Source organism: Asterias rubens, chromosome 5, assembly GCF_902459465.1.
Source record: "Asterias rubens chromosome 5, eAstRub1.3, whole genome shotgun sequence".
Classification (NCBI taxonomy): domain Eukaryota; kingdom Metazoa; phylum Echinodermata; class Asteroidea; order Forcipulatida; family Asteriidae; genus Asterias; species Asterias rubens.
The window spans coordinates 9,641,391-9,663,045 of NC_047066.1; the positions used below are offsets into that span (position 1 = coordinate 9,641,391).

General features: G+C 38.4%; 1 long non-coding RNA gene and 1 other non-coding gene across 3 annotated transcripts in view; one reads left to right on the forward strand and one right to left on the reverse strand.

The window, feature by feature from the left end:
• Positions 1-2,618: 2,618 nt before the first annotated feature.
• Positions 2,619-21,655, forward strand: part of LOC117290239 — a 31,094-nt gene continuing 12,057 nt past the window's right edge. The window contains exons 1-3 of one of the 2 annotated variants that reach the window (XR_004519030.1): positions 2,619-2,757; positions 3,488-3,646; positions 6,579-6,617. This is a non-coding gene — a long non-coding RNA (uncharacterized LOC117290239). The remainder of the gene's footprint in view (positions 2,758-3,487; positions 3,647-6,578; positions 6,618-21,655) is intronic. The other variant, XR_004519031.1, reaches the window with a different exon arrangement.
• Trnas-aga lies at positions 12,515-12,587 on the reverse strand. Its single transcript has one exon. It is a non-coding gene; the product is annotated as a tRNA-Ser (tRNA).

A 21,655-nucleotide genomic window follows, 5' to 3' on the forward strand; every position in this document is an offset into this window, starting at 1 on the left:
GGTCAGACAAACACAGGAAACTTGGCGCCAGTGGCGGATAAAAGCTTGCTCAGTTGAGAGAAATGGTGCTTAGAAGAACCATGTTACCCTGGGTTACACTGGCTTCTACCTTAAAGAAACATACTTGTGTAATGGTATTTTTCAAAAAGTAGAAGTATATTTACAAAGATTAAGACATTATTTTTATCGTTGGCAGGGGTCTGGTTTTACACACCTTTTGATATCAGTTTTTATACTTTTGTTTTAAACTTGACAGCCCCTGTACAACTTGTAACTATTGTGTATGTCTAAAGACTTAAAATAAATAAATAAATAAATAAACAAATAAAAAAAAATAAAAAAATAACCAATAGAATGTAGGTGTCATGGGTTCGAATCCCACTCAAGTAGCTCCTGGATTTCTTTTCGGCAGTACTCGGGGTGAAGGCACTGTATCAATGAGTGTACAGTGCTACCACACAATATTCTTGATACCTTATGCAATAACTATACATCAAACTGTGCCAGCTGCTAATGATCATTTAACCTCTCCTTAAAGGATGCCTAAAGAACATTGATCCATCGGGCCACGAGTTTGTTGATTTTGAATCCCAGACGACTTCGGTTTAATTCCCAAACCATTTAAAAACACGGAAACTCGTATTCTCAACAGGCTAAATAGACCTCACATTGTAAAACAGATGACCGCTCGTTCTATATATACCCCTAGCTTCCCTCAGCTGCATACTTGAGTTAAATAAGACATAGTTGAAGTCCCACTCTTTCTTTTTATTCTTCTTGAGGATGCAATAAGGCTGAAGTGATGCGTAACGTTCGGAGACAGACTCCCAGAGGTTGTGAATAATTCATGGTGCCCTCTCTCCCTCGCTATTTCTCCATGTCTCTGCTTTACTGCCGTGCCTCGCCTTCGTACTCTGCCCGTAGTCTTTCGTTACAACAGGGATCTCAATTCTCCGTTTCAACCGGAAATCCGTTTTATAACCCCTGGTTTTTTCCATTACTAATATCAAATTCTTAGGAAAATGAATGTAAACCTATAAAGGTAACCCCAGATTGCAGAGTAGGGCTTTCAAAACCAAATATAAATGGATGTAAGCAGGCTTCGCACTCGGAAGTTTTCGTGCTCGCGAGCTGTATGCAAGCTTTTGCGCTCATTTTTTCTTCTTCATCATATCCCTGGAATTTACAGCCCATTTCACTTTCTGCGATTTCGTGTATGACGGCTGCCCGTCAATCGAGTTGAAGACTCCTGTGAAGAGAAGCTTGAATCTAAAAGAATTTCTTCCCTTGAAATCCGGTTAAAACGAGGGAGAGTCACACACTCAGACAACTTCTTAAATTGCACGAGTGTTTTTCTTGGAATTTCTTAGAAGACTGGGAAAAAGTTTTAATCTCAAAAACTGATGCTGATTCATGAATCTCCGAATTGTGACAAATGGAGGGTTAGCGGTTTATTTTTAGATGTCAATAGTGGCCGCTTTTGGAGGTAGCTTGTTCTTGGCAGGCCTTTAAGTGTGAGAATAATGGATACACTTGGTATAATACCAAGCTATGTTTCAAAGTGGTGCTTGGATTTGTGTTTGGCTACACTTGGAATTTTTTTTATATATGTGTTGTTATGTTGTTAAATAAAATGAATAATAGTTACCACGTTTACACTTATAGAGCACTAAATACGGATTTTGTAAAGCGCTATATGACCAGATTGACGAAAACAGTAATTATTTGAAACTGCCAATGAAGGAGCTGCTTGAATGTGGGTGGGTAGCTTGTTCCAAAGTGTCAGAGCTATGACTGAAAAGGCGCGATTGTTGTGTGTTTTGGGAGTTTATTTTTTAGTGAAGCATCGTTCCTACAAGGGTCACAGGTTTACAATATAAACATGATCTTACAACTGTATTTTATTTTATGTGTGTGCTTTGTGTTTTTTGCCCGCACACTTACTTACATCAAGGCACTGTTTATATCTATAGGCACATTGTGCGAGACTGGACCAATAACCATTCACACTTATTGCATAGGTAACCAAGCTGGTCTGGTGATGACAGACCAGTCTAAATGATCTGTTTGTGTACAATCAGTTATAAATTGAAACTGGGGGGGGGAAATACTTCAAAATTATGTACAAAATCAGTGTGTCATTAGAAAACTGCGGGTTGATTGCATGGTGCTGAAGTACCCAGCACAGTCAGAATACGTCGCTATACTTTGCCACAGCCAGACATATGAAGTGCTCAGACTGTATTTTATTACAAACAGCACTACAAACAGGCCCCGTGCAGCGGACATCTGTGCCTGGATTTACAAAGCTTCGAGAGACCATAAATTTGCTGAAAATAGAATATTGCTAGAAAATTGTTGTTGTTTTTTCATTTAGATGTTAAATGTTTATAAGAATTCCACGCTTGTGTGTTTTGTTAATGTTTAAACACTGTATATATACGCAGTGCATTCCCACTCCTGTGAAAATAATCCACATCATGTCCTGGTAAACCCACACTTACTAACCACAGTTATGCTTGTTACTCGGTGGGGATTCGAACTCACAACGTCTGCCAGTTGTAACGTTTGGTGTTAATCGATTTTTTGTTGACCTTAAATTTCACCTTATTTTTGTCTTTAGGAATCTACCATTGAAGGGCTGGAAGAGAGCAATGAAAAGCTACAGAGTGATCTGAAATTGGCTTTCAAGAGAATATCTGATCTGCAGCATGCACTACAGAATGATGATGATGACAGTGATAGTGATCTAGGAAGGTAATTGCTTATTTGTACATTTGTATATATAGGCATACTATATTAGGAGGGGGCTAGCACAGAGCTTTGTCTCAAGAGAATACCTGATCTGCAGCTTGCACTACAGAATGATGATAATAGTGATCTGGAAAGGTAATTGCTTACTTGAGAGGTTCCTGTGTTATTTGTCCATGCCATACCCATAGAGGAGTGTAGGAGTGGGCTTGCAGAGAGCACTGTTTCAAGAGACTATATGGGCCCAATTTCATGGCTCAGCTTACCATAAGCAGAGAATCCGCGCTTACGGAAGCAGGGAATTCCGTGCTTACGTCAAGGGTATTTTACGGGTTAGCGGCACATGTTGGCTTGTGCGCGTGTGTACTTCACGTAACTACATGTAGGTATTCTACGCTTACACACAGCAAGCACAGAAATCCGGCGCTTGCACGTAAGCAGAGAATGGTGATCTTAGCGCAGAATTCGGCAGTAAGCAGAGCCATGAAATTGGGCCCTGATCTGCAGCATTAACTACAGAATGATGTCTGATAGGAAGGTATTTGCTTACAGTTTGCATATTGCAATTTTTGTTAGGCAGGATAAGTGGACTAAAAAACAACTGCACTTTTGTAAGAAGGAAAAAACTACCTGCTGTGGAATCAATTGATTTCTGTGGTTTGGTTTGGTTTGATTTCTGTGATTTGGTTTGATTTCTGTGATTTGGTTTGATTTCTGTGATTTGGTTTGATTTCAGTGATTCTGATAGTGACGTTGACATCCCTAGTTACGATCCGCGCTATAAACGTCGCTACTCTTCCCGTAGTTACCGCGGCAGCACAAGCAGCTTGGACTCCACGCCTCGTTTGGGTCGACGCAGGGTGTTATCATCGGCATCTGACGAATCAGGCACAAGGTAATGATCAATCATTCCTATCCAAAGTTCAGAATGTTCGTCCTTAAAATGACAAGATCTAGAACCCTTCATGTAAAGGGTTGATCAAATCATGGATGTCAATGTATTCCAAGAACTAATTAATGGTCAAAGATCGTTGCTAGAGTCAATGAGACTTCTGTTTGGGCCAACCATTGTGCTAACCTTGTTCCTGAATATGAAATACAAGCTCAAAATGTAGTCCCTGCAAAGGTATCAGGTTTTTTCCCAGATGTCTTAGGATTTCCCTAGTTTCCTTGGTTCTCCAGGACGGTTTTCCGTGGTTTTGAAGGATTATCTAGGTGCAGGTTTTCCAGGATAGACTGCAGGTACCGCAGGTTTTCCATGATAAACCGCAGGTTTTCCAGGATAAACTGCAGTTACCACAGGTTTTCCACGATAAACCGCAGGTTTTCCAGGATAAACTGCAGTTACCACAGGTTTCCATGATAAACTGCAGTTACCACAGTTTTTCCATGATAAACTTGCAGGTTTTCCAGGATAAACTGCAGGTACCATAGGTTTTCCAGGATTACCACATGTACCCCAGGTTATCCCTGGATTTTCATGGTTTTCCAGGTTTTTTGGGGATTTAAAAGAATTGCATAGTATTATCCAGAAAGTTCCATGGATTACTGAGCCATTTCAAGATTTCCTAAGTTATGTAGGATTACTCAGGTTTTCCATGATTTTCCCAGGTTTCCATGGAATCCCAGTGTCAAATGAAATAACAGCTCATTTTCCTTACTATTTATTTAAGTTCCGTAAGGTCGAGCTTCAGCGATCAACACAATTCTTCAACTTCCAAAAAGGCGAAGCGGAAGAAAAAATTGCAGAAAATGTATGTTAGCTTATTGAGTTCTGCACCTTAGGTATAGAAATGTGTGAAGAGACAACACGCAAGCCTAGTGCAATAGACCGTGCAAGTCACGCGCGTATTTTTGGACCACTGTATGAAGGTAACAAACTCTTGCGCCTTATTCGGCCCAAATGTTCAACACACGCTGGACTAGCACAGTCACACCAGGGCCCATTTCCAAAACAACAGCATTGGTGTCACTTGTGACTGAGGCCCTTTCAGCCATTTTGATAACTTTTAATTTCTGGTACGGGGCTTCAAACAAGCCACTGGAGCCTGAGCCCCTAGCTGAAAACGGGGTTTGGAAAAGTCCCTTTATAATTCTGAGCAAAAGCAACGTGGCTGCTGTTTTAAAAGGTCTTTACATGTTAGTTGGGAAATAGTATTGGTGCAAGCTAGTTATTATAGGCACTTCAAAAATACTTGTGTTTTCGCTCTGCAGTAATTTCTATTAGAAAAGTCAGAAAACCATGCTTTACTATAATCATAGTCGCCTTCAAACATTTCAAAATGATCTGATGTGTGTATAGGTAGTATATAGAGGTAGTGGTCTATTGGAATTGGCTTAAATCAAAACATCTTACATTTACAATCAGATAATGATAATAACAATTTCCCATTTTTTTTATTTCATAAATGTTTATACATGTATAAGGTCACAAGAAAGGAAAACACCTTATACACTATATACATTTGACACGTTTTAACTATACCCCAAAACAAGTTGTTTCTGAACACCACCAACAATGAACAACAACATTTTGATTTAAATATCAGGTGATTTTGTTGATATAAATGATTCACGATGGAACATTTTCTCTGGTAAATGAGTTGAACAAAGCATCTTGACTTCGTTTTTTGGGGGGTAGTTTTTGCATTTGCCTGTATGCAATTTGTTTCCCCTTTAAACTCATCAAGTATGCTCAACACCTTTTCTAAAATGTCCCCATTTGAGGAAGTATAGCACTTCAAGCGACAAAGCTCAGAGCACCTCGGTGACCGAGAAAAGCTAGATGCTTGAGATTTTGTATCAAGGGATCTCTGAGATAGTGACCTTCAAAAGTATGTTTAGTTAAGGTGTGAACGGCACACCTCTGGAATTCATTGAGTGTTAAAACGCGCTCTCAAACCTTACCCTTTTTTTAGATAAAGGAGATGGGTATTTATTCGACTTCTGGCAGACTTCTGGCAGAAATGAACTGTTTGTTTATATCTTCATTTTGCAGTTGTGTTCATTTATTTTTATATTAATTTTTATAATTTTTTAGGGAACAGGGATTCGGTGGGAAAAAAATACATTTCATGAAGCTTGGACCTGTCATTGAATTTTGATTAATTTGTTTTATTCGTATTCACAGTTCAAAAAACTGAAAACTGAACTGATTATTTACCCTGTGCCCTTAAAGACAGTGGACACTATTGGTAATTGTCAAAGACTAGGTGTATCTCAACATATGCATAAAATAACAAACTTGTGAAAATTTGAGCTCAATCGATCGTCGAAGTTGCGAGATAATGAAATTTAAAAAACACCCTTGTCACACGAAGTTGTGTGCGTTCAGATGCTTGATTTCGAGACCTCAAGTTCTAAACTTGAGGTCTTGAAATCAAATTCGTGGAAAATTACATCTTTCTCGAAAACTATGTCACTTCAGAGGGAGCCGTTTCTCACAATGGTTTATACCATCAACCTCTCTCCATTACTCGTCACCAATTCAGGTTTTATAATGATAATTATTTTGGGTTACCAAATACCATTAGTGTCCACTGCCTTTAAACAAATATCAAATCTGTCTGGTAATAACTTGTGGGAAATGCAATTAGAAGAAAAGTAAACATTAAAGGAAATGGATGCCATGATTTGTAATAAGCAGCCAAGGGTGTTTTGAAAAGAAGGACACCGCTCCATAAACATGGAGATCTGGACCCACTTGAATTCCTTTTTGTGATTTGATATATTACCTCGACACACTTGTTTCATCTGAAGAGGTTAAAAGCAAAGTGAAATTTATCAAACCAAGTGTATTTTGAACTTTGTCATTATTTTTCGTGAAGGAAAAAGTGAGCTGTATTGATTTTGATGGATCTGAGACGGTGAGTTTGTAAGGCGGACTAATATCCACACCCAAGACATAAAATATAACTTAAAACTCCCGTGGTCGTAGCTTTCCCCGGTTTACTCCCTTTTCCCTAAAGTCTGCACCGCCCTCTCTTGACATTGTGCAACAGCGTCACATTTTTGCTCAACCATTTTTGCGTGAAATCACCTCTTCGCATAACAGGTTTCTGCTTTAAAAAAAAAACTATAAACAGGGAGCCAGTGAAACAACCGGGCACTGGACATGGTTCTTTTTGGGTGGTGACGTTAATCTGGTAAGCAAAGCTGCTTCGTGCTCAGTCAACTACTCTCCAAAAGCCGCTGTGTGAAATTGACGTGATCAGCATTTTTGTTACCATAGGAACTATTTTACACCCGTCAGAACATGTTTCCATGCTCTAATACTTCTCTCTTGTACATTCCAAAAACTCCCGGGTCCAAATAATACCGGGTCCCAGTTTGACCAATTTCTGGGTCTTACGTTTTTACTCAATTCTGACTCGGGAATTCTTAGAGTGTATTTGGGCAAAGCACTCTATTCACGGCAAATGGTTGACCTTTTTCTAAAAACTCTTCAAGGGGAAGCGAATCAATTGCCTTTATAGCTGTCTCCACAATGTGACAACCCAAAGCTTGCACTGCATAACTATAGTCACATACGCAAGGTCTCGTTCTCCCTCACGTCCCATCCCACCCGCACAGAGCGGCTCAGAGCTGCGTCTCTGATTGTTAACTGTTGACACGCAGCTCAACCGTGCACGTAGTAATCGGCACACAAACCCAAAAGTACATTTTGGGTAATCTAATGACAACTGATGCACAATGTCTTCATTCCTATACATTCCTCTATTTATTGCATCCACCTCTTACAACCCTAACTCCAATGTTGATGTTTTTATCCTTGTCAGAAAATTTAACAGTTTGTTGAAAGTCTTGCATGCACTTGGTGCTGACTTGAAATGATTTTTTTAACTGTGAGTTTCTCTTCTTTTCCCTTTTATTGTTGATATGAAGAGCTTTCCTTCCCTTAACTAAATGTTTTAGAAATACTTCTACCTTAATACGGTCATCTGTGTACACTTAAATCCCTGTGCAGGTAGTGGATAACATGATGTTCATTTGAGTTTTGCCTGAGAGGTGTTTGTTTGTGTGTTATGTATATTGAGTCACAGGCCGCTCTAAGGGTATCTTGTCTCTAGAAAATTAAGAAGTACTGAAGTTGTTAGTTGATTCACCATTTGTAGTGATCTAATGTAGTTATCTTCCCACTCTCTAGACTGTCTGAATCAAGGTTCTGTCACTCACTGATGATTTGACAACTCTTCAGTCGAAATCGTTGATCTGATTTCTTCTTTCTAGCCTAGATTTTAGCACTTCTTTAAATCTATTAGAAAGTTGTGTTATTTTTATTTTATTTTTTTATTTTTTTATATTGTGTTTGTAAATATTATTTCATGTGATTTTATGGTGTCTATAGTTGGATGCTTTATTTGTAATGTTTGTATTTGTAAATGGCCACAGTGAGAAAGCGTTGTTCAGACGAAGGTAAACATTGTAAATAAATAATTGAAAATTGGGCGAAGGGATTTTGGAAGTTTTTCCATTCAATAGATCTTTATGTACATGATGTCATTTTAGTAGAGCTTCATTGGCTGGAAGTAAAAAAAGGTTGTTCGTTGCCTCATTCTGCTCACCGCGCGTGCTCAGGTGTCCATGGCGGCATTATGACGTCAACGAAATCAATGCCTACATTTGAAAGTATTCTTAAGTCATTTTAATAATGTCTAGGAACACCTCTTAGGACAAAGTTAGCCGGAAATGACGTACACAACGGAAGACGCTAATTCCAAGATTCAATCTTAATCAATGAAACAATCCTCACCGTGGAGAAAAGGATTCAAACCGAATATTTCACAGCCGGAAGGTCTAAAGCTTTAGATTGAAAAAAAAACTGGTGGTCGTTTTATGTAGAAGAAAAAAAGGTCTTTGCAAGTGGAATAAAGACCATCTGTTCGATGTGTATATAGGAACTACAAAGTACATTCACGGTAATCAAAAGAGTTGAAGTGGCTGTTTTGAATCGCGATCACCTAACCTGGAGAAACCAACCCCAGTGGAGGAGGCATTATTAATGAAGACCTCTAACCTCCTTAAAGGCACTGTACACTATTAGTGAAAACTCAAAATAATTGTTAGTATAAACACTTACTTGGTAACGAGCAAATGGAGAACTATTGATAGTATAGATCATTGTGAGAAACGGCTCCCTCTGAAGTAACGTAGATTTTGAGAAATAGGTAATTTCTCCAATAATAATGAAGTCTTTATGCATCTGAAAGCAACTTCGATAACTGGTTTGTTATTTGATGCATATTTTGGGATACACCAAGTGAGAAAACTAGTCTTTGACATTTATCAAATGTGTCCATTGCCTTTAAAGGCGGTAGACAGGGAGCCCTTCAAGCACGGTGACGCTTCTCTTTACACCCTGCCCCTCATCATATGTGAGATGCGTACCTTCTAGAGGTGTCACATCAGGGGATTTGCCTAAGGACAGTGGAATGCATTCCCTGTGGTCTTGAAGACGTGCTGAAGGGCATTCTTCAAGAGGTGGTGAGGCTGATGCAGACATACTTACCTGATTGGTGTGGGACACACACTTCAGAACTTGACAATTCCTGTTGTCAATTAGAATGCCCTTTCTCTCTCGATGGTCTCATTAGTTGTTGCTCTACAGTTGAACGAGACGCTATTGTCTTCTTTATCTTATCATCTTTTTTTTAGGGTTTTCAATGAGCAAATGCAGGTAAATAACTTGGATAAAAAACAAATTGGTTTCAATATTCGTTATATTTTTTAGTATGGCTCACTTATTAAAAAGAAATTGTATTGTTTATGTTGTTCTTTCAAGGACAGATGATGTTTTTTCTCTTACTTTTCGCACGATGCCACATACATTGCACAAAAAATGCAACTTTCAAACTTGTTGGCTGTACGAACTTGTTTGTAGTACATTTTGCACGCGAAAAAAACCCAAATTTTTTTAAAACTCAAATCAAAATTTCTGGATAAAAATTAGCCCAAGATCGGACCCTACAATGTAGCATCCTTCCCCTTTGAAATTTTCTTTCGATTTTGCTCCTATTTGACATTTACCTTTCCAGCCAAAGCTAGAAAAAGTTGATTACTCTTGGGTTTTCCGTAACTTTCTGTTGTTTCCCCATCATTCAAAATGTGTCTGTCTAAGTAATGTTTACTGCCTAGAAACGAAAGAGATGCATTGAAATTGTTTGCAAATAACCATTGTTGAGATCTCAGTTGTGTCGACATCCAGTTAGCTCCCTGGGAATGTGGCGTAATAAGCATTCTTTCTCGAGCGAAACCGTACATTTGTTCCCTCGTTTCCCTCAACATTGTGGTTTATTTTAACTCACTTGGTGGAGGTGTTTTGAAAATGCTAGATGTTGTTTCCTCTTTGTTGTCAATTAGTTCTCATGATGTCCTTTTGAGCTGTTGTTATAGTTTGGTTTTGCATGGGACGTCTTCAAATGTCTGCGTCATGTGTCAATCTTGTTTTCATCGCATCATCCCTTTGGGATCATCATTGGGGGTTTTCTGGTTTTGTTTTCTTCTTCTTCTTCTCTGGTTTTCCTTTGTGTTCTCCTTCGGTTGATATATCAGCCTGGCAACTAGCCAGGTTTTTTGTTCGTTGATGGTGTTTTCACACAGTTTTTCACAACTCTCATGAGTTGAAATCCTTCCATGTTTTGATGGTAACATTTTAAAGTGTTCCTGATTGTTGAAGTGTTACCCCTATATTGAATGTAATTCTATATATCTTGCTGATTGTTGGCCAATTTCTTCCTGATTGCAAGATGCAAATGTTGGCAGCTCTAAAGTTTGAATTATTTTGTTGCTTGTGTAGGAGATGATGTGACTTCTGTTATTGCTAATGCTAGCTAGCTGAATGGCTTCTAGGGCAATGCTGTTGAGTAGACACTTGTTGTCTAGCCTTAGCCACTGCCAAGGCTTCCATTCTGTCGTGTTTTCTTTTGTTTTGCTCAAAGTAGGTGCTATTTTATACGCTTTTTAATTGTTGAAACCTTCTCAGCTTTATTGACCACGCTGAAAAAGAAGCAATTAAACTTTGCTCATTCGCTTTTATTGTGGAGTGTTTTTAAATAGCCAGTTTCCACGCTTCCATAAGTGACCTTTATTTTATCATTTTATTTCGTTTCTTTCTTTATATTGCCAGAGAGACCTTTTGAGCAAAACACTGCCCAGGTCCGTCTGACAGTTGTGACACTATCATAAGAAAATTGCCGTATGAGATCAAACCCACGGGAGGGATTACTGTATTCATCCATACCGAAGTGAGAAGTAAAAGCGTCCCTGTTAAACAGAAAGGGTGACAATTCTTTAACAGGCCAGCTTCAGAAATCAGTATCAAATGTCATTATGCTACTCAAAAGGTGTCGAGGAGTTCGCACGCACTTTATGTGTTAATGAATGTGTGGGCATGATCAATCGATATCGCTGCTTGTCATCCTTCGCCATCTCTCAGCGACTGAAGTTTCAACTCAATTTTGCCCTTTTTTTTTTACCTCTGGGTGCACCTGATAAAGCCTCATAAAGAGGTTATTTCATGAGGATTTTCTTCCCGTTATCCACCTCCAAATAAATTAGATACAGCAAAGAGTGTAAACAGACAGAGGCATGCAGTTATGGGTTGATAGTTATTCACTTTTTGAAGTACTTTTTGTCTTCTTTCTGTTTAGTATACTCTGAGTAACTTCACTTTCGACTGAAGTTTCAAATCAATTTTGTCATGTTTTCCCATGATGGTGCACTTGGTATACAATAACGTTCTTAAGTACCTTATTTAGAGGTGACTTCGTGAGGATTTTCTCTCCAATTATCCACCTCAAATAAATGAGATACAGAAAAGAGTGTAAACAGACAGATGCAGTTATGAGTTAATAGTTATTCACTTTGGAAGTACTCCTTCTTTCTGTTTAGTATATTCTAAATAACTTCACTTGCGACTGAAGTTTCAACTCAATTTTGCCTTTGTTTAACCTCACGGTGCACCTGGTTATAATTTTAAAAAAATTGTATGTACTTTATCAGGAGCTGATTAGTGACAATTTTCCTCCCATTGTCCACCCCTAACAAATTACATACATAAAATAATGTCAACACAAAGAGGCTGTTATGTGATGATCATGTTACACCTGTTGAAGTACTTTTGTCCTTCTTTCCTTTTAGTATATTCTGAGTAACTAACTTGCCTTCAAGTTTGTTTGTATGATGTTTTTTGAACGGGATTTATTTTTATCCTGAATCTCATTCGTGGTCAAGCGGTCAAGTGTACTGGGCTTAAGCTCAGGTGTTTAAGTTCGGGTCCATTGTCGCGTTCTTGAGCTTGTCTATGAGTACTTTGTCCTGCAGAAAACACCCCAAAACCTTCTGCACTGTTTGTAGACTTGGCTTCAAGTCTGATTATGTGTGATATTTATTGAAGAGAATGTATTTCCCTATCCAACCCCCCTACAAGTCTCATGTTGGAGTGTCGTGATCGATGGTCAAGTGCACGGGACTCAAGCCCTGGGGTTCGGGTTCGGTTCCTGGTCGTGCCACACCAATTGGCACAAACTATTAGTGCTTGTTTTACTTGCAGAATGCTTGTTTTACTTGCAGAAAACTTCTCAGCACCGTATGCACTGTTGAAGATGTGCTCAAATTGGCCAAATTCATTTTTCGATTTAATAGATGTTAAATTTGCATCGGGATAAAGAATATTAATTTTTGGTTTTACCCATATACACCGAAGTGTGTAGCACTGTATACTCAGTACTTCCCCGAGTCCTGTGAAAAAAAAATCACAGGCATTTTACTCGGGTGGGATTCGAACCCACGACCCTTGCAATTCTAGAGCAATGTCATACCAACTAGACCACCGAGATTGCCCGGTAGCTAGAGGCAGTTCGAATCCAAAGTTTTAGCAGCGGGTACTGCAAACGATTTAATAGATGTTAAATTTGCATCGGGATAAAGAATATTAATTTTTGGTTTTACCCATACACACCGATGTGTGTAGCACTGTATACTCAGTACTTCCCCGAGTCCTGTGAAAAAAATCACAGGCATTTTACTCGGGTGGGATTCGAATCCACGACCCTTGCAATTCTAGAGCAATGTCATACCAACTAGACCACCGAGATTGCCCGGTAGCTATTTTTCGATGCAGTCACTTTTCAGTGATAGATGGGGTCCTTATGAATTTTTTTTCTTATCTTGTTTTTTTTTTTATTGGGGGCGGTTTACAAGTCACATGCCTTAATCAGTTACTTCTGAATGCATCGCAGCACCTTTTCAACCGTTTGAAGGTGTTTTATAAATCAGTCTCGTAACGAAATAAACTGCAATTTTAAAAACCTGTCTAAAAAAAGCCTTGCAACGCCCGGAGATAATGTGGAAAAAACTTAATGTGAAACATATTTCCTTTGAATGTCTCTTTAGTTAAGAGGTTGTAATCATAACGAAGGGAGGATTACGAAATCCAATACATAATTCATAATTATCTTTTACAAGGATTCTTTAATTCCTTTTTTTTTTTTTGGGAATATCTTTACAGTCAGGAATGCATCAATACATTAAATACGTCTGAGTGAGTCATTGCCCTGCCAACCTAAATTGCTTCTTTGAAATTCCATTAATCATTTATGCTCGGAACATAGTCTCAGAGCATTTTGATTCAAAAGCAAAGTATGCCTTTTGGTGTTTGGATTGTTGTAATATTGTGTAAGTGTAGATGTTTCTATAGGCCTATACAAAAATTGTTTAATGTATACAACAAAACGAACGTGTGAAAACTTAATGGTGGCGTTCTTGAGATATCGCAGAAAATCCGGATTGAATATGTCTACGCACAATCTGAGAGACTTACCGACAGTAGATAAAATCTGACATCTTTCTATAGCCGCATTACACCGAAGTGAACTGTTTGTTAAAATGCTATACATATCTAAAGCCGTTGCAGGCTTATTACCAAGTAAGATTTGTATTGGCATTTCTTGTAAGAGTGATTAACAAACGAGTATCTTCCTTTTTCCCCTCTTGTTCATGCAAGTCACCAGACACACAAGGCCTGAAGGCCACTTCAGGGAGTGGGTTTCAATACCCTATTTTTCCAGGGGCCGTTGCCATCTTCTCTTGGGGCTTTAACAGGGTTACCCCCTTTACAGTCCATACGGATGTAGGGTTGGGCTATTAGAAGCATGGCTGGTAGAGCAGAAAGCACTAGCCATCCCAACTTTACGAAGCAATCATGTTGAAGTGTCTTGCTGAAGGACACAAGTGTCGCGATCGTTAATCTCAACTCACCAAACAGCAAAGTTAACCCATCTCCCCCATCTTGTTCCCATCACTGCCTATGTTAAGGGTACAGCGCTTAGCGCGAGATGGGAAGCTCAATGTACAGTGACGTCATAAACACCACGATATTTGACAAGCAAGTGTTGCTGATACGTATCTGATGGGTAGAGCTCAGTTCCCGTATCTTCACCTTTGATTCCATTTGATGCATTTTATAAATATTGTTAGATGTTACCCTCTCTTTACTCAGACAGTTAACTTGTACCCCTTGTTTCTTCTTGTATAGTCAATACCCTTGCTTGGGCCGCCCTCCCCAAACATCCTATACTCAAGTTCCAATCTTGTGGCAGTTTTTGTTTCCGTCGACTGTCTTCTTTTTCTTTCTTAAATCAAATGTCACTTTGCAAATATTATTACAAGATGACGACGCACACATCTCAAGTTACACAACTGCTCCTCCTTTTCTATTCCAACCGAGCTTTGATTGCTTGTTTCTCTTCGTCTCAAAGGCATGAAGCAAGTGCAAAGGGTTGACTCTCCTTTCTTTCTATTTTTTTTTCTGCATCTTTTTTTGTTTTTACCTTTTCTCAGAGTTCATTTGTCTGGACATCTTGAGTGGACAAAGTTCAGTTCTGGGTATAACGGAGAGTTTTAAATTCTTAGGGCCTTGTCACACTAGGTAACTCTTGCAGGCAACTTGGATGCAACCAACTGCAGTGCATGTAAAAACACCACTTTTGTAGCACATTTTTCAATTAATGTCATACGATACTCAACAAAAGTACGTCAACGTATATTAAATCTAAGATGGCGGATGGGTGACGTCGTTATGTTAGGTTAGATTGGTGTCAAGCGAGGCAACTTTTACAGTCAACTTGGAGGCAACCAACTGCAGTGCATGCTACAGGTGGACCACTTTGGTAGCACATGGGTCATTTCCAAACAATGTCAAACGATCCCTTTAAGAACAATGTGTGAACATTTAAGTGTTTATGCCTGATCTTCATTGGGATTGCCTGGAACTGACCTGTAAAATGCCTCGTGTAACATGGGTGAGAGATTCGATCATGCGAGGAAACTTCCTCATCTAAATGTTCCCTCTTCCATCAAGGCTCTGGGGCACTGATGTAAATTATTTATATCCAACGATGCACCATTGTTTCATTAGCCACATAACCAACGGCCTAATTACTCAGCATAGACATTGTTGTAGTTTATTTGTTCTACTCCCAGTTGTTGCAGTGTTTGTTGGTAAATGAGGCATGAGTAGGGGAACCAATTTGGTGATATTTGTTTATTGGGTGCTGACTAATCGTAGAATGACGCGTTCAATAAGGTAGCTTGCAGCGATTGATTGAAAGCTTGTGGGTAACACCAACCTATACGCTGCCTAGGTTCTAAATAAATACAACGTAACCAGCAGTATTGCGATAATGCCGTTCAAATGAAACCGTTCAAATTGTAAAGCATCGGGTATTGTGTGTTTTTTGTGGGTTTTCTTGTCGGAATTGTCCAATAAATACAAAATGATAATAAGCTGTGCGAAAGTGCATGTCTTAAAAGGGTAAAGCATCAATATGTAGACAAGACTTATCTGCAGTTTTCAGCAAATTATGGGTTCCTTGTTTGTCGAAACTATGCATGGGTACCGTTCGCCTACTTGTTGTTCCGTATCGAATTCTTATGGCTGTATTATACGAGTGTTGGTTTTATTACTATTATTGCGTTCCGAGCAAGGCACTTAAAGACACTGGACACTATTGGTAATTGTCAAAGACAAGTCTTCTCACTTGGTGTATCTCAACATATGCATAAAATAACAAACCTGTGAAAATTTGAGCTCAATTGATCATCGAAGTTGCGAGATAATAATGAAAGAAAAAACACCCTGGTCACACGAAGTTGTGTGCTTTCAGATGCTTGATTTTGAGACTTCTAAACTTGAGGTCTCGAAATCAAATTCGTGGAAAATTACTTCCTTCTCGAAAACTACGTCACTTCAGAGGGAGCCGTTTCTCACAATGTTTTATACTGTCAACCTCTCCCTATTACTCATTACCAAGTAATGTTTTATGCTAATAACTATTTTGAGTGTCCACTGCCTTTAACCATAATTGTTCCTCTTATCCCAGGTGTATAATGGTAGTGCTGATACATGGATGTAACAACTTAGAGCTAAATTATTCATTGGTCTAAACAACCCGACGTCTCCAGGAAGAAGACAAAATAAATCTGCTTAGAGAAGTAGGACGGTATCTGACCTTTTTCAAAGGCAATGAATATTAATTGGTAGTTATAATTCAAAGGTGATCAGAATGGATTCCCGCTCTTAGATGGACTTGAAACGATTATCTTAAATTAACAAGAGTCTGTAAGGGCCTGAGTACCCACTTGATATTTCCACACTGCTGAACGACTAGCAAGAACTCGGTCATAATAGCACTTGGCCATTAACCCCAATATGTTGAATATCTTTGCCGTGCCATTTTGTTGTATTGCAGTTTGATATTCCGTTGAGGCTGAGAAATGTTGAAGTTGTGATCTATTAAGGCTTGGTCACACCAAAACTAGTCCTCGAAACATCCTATTGTAAAACTGCTTAGGTCTGGCTAGAACTAGCTTTGGCCGGATATTGTCTGTAATGTGACCCATAGTAACTTAAAGATCAAATCTGCGATCGTCACCAGACAGCCAGATATATTTTTCATGACATACTCTGTGTGATACATTGTGTGGTTGTTGATCATCAAAGGCGGAAAACCATTGCCTGCCTGATGTAACCTGCAGTCGATTTCACGAAACGCCAAGATTAATCCTGTCTCAAGGTAGGACGAGTAACTCGTCCTAACTTAGGATGGGTTCAATGTATCCTAACGTCTATGGAAATTGAACTTAAGTCATCCTTGGGTCAAGATGAATCTTAAGTTATAGGAAGAGTTTGTTGAAATTGACGCCAGCCCTTCTAAAGACTGTGTTACTGACCGCTCTACACGTTTTGTTTCTTGTTGTCTTCGTTCGACTCTCCAGACTCAACAAGTCTTTGTCCCAGTCTGTAATTCTGATGCCGGTGATGCTGAAAATTTGAAGATTTTTCTGTGTTATTTATCCATGGTTTACTTCCGGAAAATTACTTCGAATTTGAAGGAAGGAAGAGGAAAAATCTGTAGTAATCCTAATGTGATAAAGGAAAACACTTCACCGAACGATGTCTGCAATTTTGCTTCAGAAATGAAAGGGAATTTCTGAGGTCACCTTCTTGAATACAATAATGTCTTGAAGGATTGCTACTGGAAGGCGTTTCAGACATTCATCAAAATGTCGCCAGATAAAATATAAAAAAATAATACAATTACAATATGATTTTTCTTTCTTCAAACAATTTTTTTTACCGTTGATTTTTTTTCTTCCAACAACATCTTACATTTTCCTTCCTATGGGTGTTGTGTGTAAGACCATTTACCCACATGATTTGCCCTAGTTCCACCAGTTCGTCAAAATTGCCCTTATTCGTAATTGTCAATCACCGGTTCTCAGTGTCAACATTACACAGAGACATTCACATGGTGTTACCGCCAACCTTTTCTTGCATATTAAGTTCGTAGCTTATTGAGGGAATGATGTTCAACTCAACTGCAACAATCTTTTAGTAAAGTCTTTTAATAGTATTTGGTTGACAAATTACCTCTTTCTCAAAAAACACTTTACTTTTTAGTGAGCCGTTTCTCACAATAATTTAGACTTGTCAATTTATACTCCATTGCTCGTTCTTGTAAGTATGCTAACATTTATTTTGAGTATTCTACCAATTGTGTTCAGTGCCCTTAACGTCCCATCCGAAGGGCAAATTTATTGGCGTCTTGCTCAAGGGCACAAGTGACATTGCAGGGAGGCGATTGCACACTCTGGCAACACCAGACCTTTGTATTTGGTCCAGCGCAATAAACAGAACAACCACGCCACTAAATCCCCGAGAAGAAGGAAAAAACTAAAAACATTAAACCAATTTCTTGCGCTCTCTTGAAAACACAGGTATCTTGCTGTGGCATGGTTTACCGAAAGGTGTGGAGGATTGACTTGCAATGGCGTATCATGAGCAACTTTGTATTTTGTTTTCGCAGCGGAATTCATTAATCCTCAGTAACTCAGGAGTCATGTACGCGGAAAAACGGAAATTAAACCAAGAGTGCCGTAGCAAAAAGCGATGATACATGTAATATGAAATCTTGTCACAACAGAGATAAGGGTTTTAGGACAGAAAATAAAATGAACACCCACAGTTGTTGAATTAACTTTCACGGTGTATTGACTGATAAAGGATCAAGTATTGATTGAAAAATGTAGTACGACAATAATCTGTGAAAAACCGGAGATTATTTGAAGTCAAAGCTCTGGGAATTAAGGTTTAAAACCTGCGGAGTTGTTACAATAATTTTATATCCCATATCAACATGGACACGGAACTAGTTTTAAAAAAATGTCAGATTAGCGCACAACCAAATTATTTATTTATTTAACTTGTTGATACACTTTGTTTCCTGAACGGTTAAAACTGGTTTCCGTTTGGCCAAGCATAGTCGATAATACTATAGCCATATGAATACCACTTGTTTGAGCTTTGCCGAGTTCCATATGTAAAACAAGCAACATCAAAAATAACAAAATACGTGTTTAAGATTATATCTGTTTTCTTATCAACGGTGTGCCAAGTGCTTCAACTTAAGAAACAAAGATCAAATTTATTGCTGCTTAAATTCAGTGTTTAATGCTTATGAAAAATCAACTTTTTCAAATTCCTTGTTCCGTCATGTGAATGCTTACGAAAACCAACAACTGTTTGCTGAACACATTCTGGCAACAAATACGATCAGATTGTGTCTTTTCGTTTTGCAATCGCCAGATTTCAATTTATTTCTTAATATTGTTTATTTTTTATTTATTTATTTTTTACTCCCCTGAAACGCAATCGTTTTGTCATTAACAAAACCCAGTTTTCCTAACAACAACAAAATAATAATAATGTTTCTTTTTATGAAAAACTTTTATTGATACTCCCGTGAAACTCTATCATTCTGTCATAAACACAAACTCAGATTGCCCACCATCTCATGTAACCCATCACTTTAAATCGGCTACTGGGTCTCTGTCTCGATCAATTGTATAAATCCCGGTGAATCTGAATCTTATCCGGTAGAAGGAAACTCTAACACTACACAGCGACAGGTGCAGATAGCCCCAGCCACCTGGTTCTCAGCTCACAAAAAGAATCCGGCGATAATAATAGTTTTTACCTCTAACATTATCACACAATTCTGTGTTTTCAGGAAATGAGAATGTGTAATTGTAGCTTTTGCTAGCCGTGTTTGTGTCTCAAATTCCAGACGTTTTTTTTTATTTTATTTTTTTCCAGCGGGAACCAAGAAAAAAAGACTTTAGAAAGAATAAACTTTTGCCTTAATTTTTTTTTTTTTTTTACGATTGACACATCCCTTTAAATATTTTTGTCTGAATAGTGTTGATGAGAAACAATTAAAAGTAACATCCCGTGTTGGAGCGTATCGTGAGCGTTTTATGATTTATATTTTAATTGATGTCTCATACATTCACTATTTTTCTCGTGACCCAGATGCCCGATCGATCTCAAACTACATGTTTGTCAGTTCATGTATATGGAGGATTGCATAAGGTTGTTACACTGTTTTGTTAGCAAACAAATTTTGTTATGTTCCCTTGACTTATGATTTGTCCACATGTATTACTCGTCTGTGCGACACCTAAATGTAGCCCGAGCCCTAAATGTAGCAGGGGGTACATTTAGGTCCGGGCTACATTTAGGTACATGTTTGGGGCTACATTTAGGTCTGGGCTACATTTAGGTACATGTTTGGGGCTACATTTAGGTCTGGGCTACATTTAGGTACATGTTTGGGGCTACATTTAGGTCTGGGCTACATTTAGGTACATGTTTAGGGCTACATTTGGGTCTGGGCTACATTTAGGTACATGTTTGGGGCTACATTTAGGTCAGGCTACATTTAGGGCCCGGGCTGCATTTAGGTGCCGCACACTTGTCATTACTGTATCTTTTTCTTTTCCTTTCTTGTTTCCCAACAGAGACTTGAATTCCCATGTGCCGTAACATTAATGAATCAGCCATTCTCCATTTTTTTTCTCAGAAAAATGTATCTCCAATTTGCAGGAGAGACTTAAGAGTGTAATTTGATTCACACTGTCTCAAGATAAAAGTATTTTAATCGACAGACTTCAAGTCTTTTCCCCTTGGAAAGTATTCCGTCTTCGGGTTCCTTGAGATGTTCCATTCTGTCTTGTTTGTTATACTGATACCATGCTTCTGACTGACATGTTTAAAGACACTGGACACTCTTGGTATGTGTCAAAGGCCAGTCTTCTCACTTGGTGTATCTCAACATAATATGCCCAACTAACATACCTGTGAAAATTCCAACTCAATTGGTGGTCGAAAATGTGAGATAATACTGGCAGAAAAAATACCCTTATCACATAGGAAGTTGTGTGTTTTCAGATGCTTGATTTCGGAACCTAAAAATCTAATTCTGAGGTATCGAAATCCAATTCAAACATTTTATTAGTGGAAAATTACTTCTTTCTCAAAAACTACGTTACTTCAGAGGGAGCGGTTTCTCACAATGTTTTATACTATCATCAGCTCTCCGTTGCTTGTTACCAAGTAAAGTTTTTATGCTAAAAATTATTTAGAGTAATTACCAATAGTGTCCAGCGCCTATAAATCACGGAGTCGTCTAATTTAATTTGGGACGCCCACCGATGTTTGATTTTTGTTTCCCTCTTTCGGGCAGCAAGCTTTAAATTGTGTTAAAGATTTCTAATGTCTGCAAATTTGTTTTTTTTCTTTACGTTTGCGTCAGCACAAGGTGGATCAGGACAAAAAATGAGTCAATAGTAGAATCCAATAAGGAACAGCGTGGTTTGATCACTTGTCAATTCATACCAAAATGGAATTTAAAGGGATCGTCGACCCTCTGCTAAATTAGAAGTAACTGTAAATACTAAATAGTAAACTTGCGGGTACAACCATGTTTAATATCTCTTTTGTATGAGTGGTGGCTCTGGAAAGAGCCAGAGTGTGGTCTCGATGTTTCGAACAGTATACTCTACTTGTCTTCAGAAGAAACTTACACCATCTACTCTGCTAAATTGTTGTTGTGTAGCAGCAATATCACTTGCGGGATGCAGGATAGATTTCTAAAAAGTATTAATGAGAATCAGTCTGGAATCTTGAGATGTTCTATCTGTCTTGTTTGTTATACTGAACCATGCTTCTGAGTGACATGTTTAATTGGACTTGCAAATTGTCAAAGGCCAGTCTTCTCACTTGGTGTATCTCAACATATGCCCAACTAACATACCTCAATTGGTGGTCGAAAATGTGAGATAATAATGGCAGAAAAAATACCCTTATCACATAAGAAGTTGTGTGTTTTCAGATGCTAAATTTCGGGACCTAAAAATCTAATTATGAGGTATCGAAATCAAAATTAAACATTTTATTAGTGGAAAAAATAACTTTTTTCTCAAAAACTACGTCTGGAATCTTGACCCTTATAAAAAAAAATCTAGCTTCACTCCCGCAGAGGAACATTAAAAGTGAAAAAAATGT